Source organism: Trichosurus vulpecula, chromosome 2, assembly GCF_011100635.1.
Source record: "Trichosurus vulpecula isolate mTriVul1 chromosome 2, mTriVul1.pri, whole genome shotgun sequence".
NCBI lineage: Eukaryota > Metazoa > Chordata > Mammalia > Diprotodontia > Phalangeridae > Trichosurus > Trichosurus vulpecula.
This window is the reverse complement of record NC_050574.1, coordinates 456,134,726-456,136,404: the sequence shown is the minus strand read 5'-3', so window position 1 is coordinate 456,136,404 and position 1,679 is coordinate 456,134,726.

The window sequence follows — 1,679 nt, the reverse complement described above, 5'->3', positions numbered from 1 at the left end:
GGGAAGTACACCATGTGTCTATTAGTCTTCCCTTTTTCTACCTACATAATCTTGCCTGCTATTAATGCAATCTATTTGTATTAGCTATTTCTAAAAAAAAATTTGGAGAGAAGGGAAGCAATCACAGAATAATAAATTGCTATAAAGATGTCTTCCCCTATCAGATATGCAATTCATTTTTTACCCTAAGTGTATGACTTTACAAGGATCTCTTTTCAGTTTCCTCTTCTCACTTTCAACTTACACTTCCAACCTCTTGATCTTACAGTATCCTGGGGTGTCGCAAAAACAAAATTAAGGTTGCCAACTTATCTCAGTTCATACTGGATATAAAGTAATTCTAGGGTGATAAGGACTGGCCAGTGCCATGGAAATGAAATTGTTTAAAAAGTAGGCCAAAAGTTGTCAAAAGGGGCCCCCATGCTGGGAGAATTGAGGTTCTATTTGTTCATGAATATGAGTATGGAAACATACAAAATGCAGTCATGCCCTAAATATTCATTTGTGTATCCAAATACATCATTTGCTCATATAACCTAGGTGATGCCATTGGAAAAAAATGTACTTAAAGACTTCATTGGGAAGCTTAAGTGGATGTGATAGAGTTACTTAAGCTAATTTAACCAGTTCTACTAGGCCTTGCAATTCTTTTTTAATAATTAAAAAAATTATTTATTTTTCATTTTCAACATTCACTTTTATAAGATTTTGAGTTCTAAATTTTCTTCCTTCATCTCCTTCCCCTTCCCCAAGACAGCATGTAATCTGATATAGGTTCTACATATGCCTTCACATTAAACTTATTTACATAATAGTCAAGTTGTAAAGAAGAAGCATAACCAATGGAATGAATCATGAGAAGGAAGAAACAAAACCAAAAAAGAAGAAAAAGAGCAAATAGTTTGCCTCAATCTGCATTCAGACTCTGTAATTCTTTCTGCAGATGTGAATCGCTTTTTTCATCATGAGTCTTTTGGAGCTGTCTTAGAACCTTCTATTGCTGAGAAGAGCCAAGTTAGTCATCACAGACACCGTGTGTCTGTAACTGTGTATAACATTCTCCTGGCTCTGCTCCGCTCACGCGGCATTATATCATGTAGGTTTTTCTGGGTTATTATGAAGTCCGCATCTTCCCCATTTCTTATCGCACAATAGTATTCTATTACCTTCATATACCACAACTTGTTCAGTCATGCCCCAATTGATGGGCATCCCCTTGATTTCCAATTCTTTGCTACTACAAAAAGAGCTGCTATAAATATTTTTGTATATACAGGTCCTTTTCCCACTTGTGTGATCTCTTTGGGATACAGCTCTAGAAGTGGTATTGCTGGGTCAAAGGGTATGCACATTTTTATAGCCCTTTGGGCATAGTTCCAAATTGCTCTCCAGAATGGCTGGATCAGTTCACAACTCTACCAGCAATGTTACAGTGTTCCAACTTTCCCACATCCTCTCCAGCATTTATCATTTTCCTGTTTTGTCATGTTAGCCAATCTGACAGGAGAGATGTGGTACCTAAGAGTTGTTTTGATTTGTACTTCTCTAATCAGTATTTAGAGCATTTTTTCTTATGCCTATAGATATCTTTAATATCTTCCTCTGAAAACTGCCTGTTCATATCCTTTGACCATTTCCCAATTGGGGAATGACTTGTATTCCTATAAATTTGGTTCAGT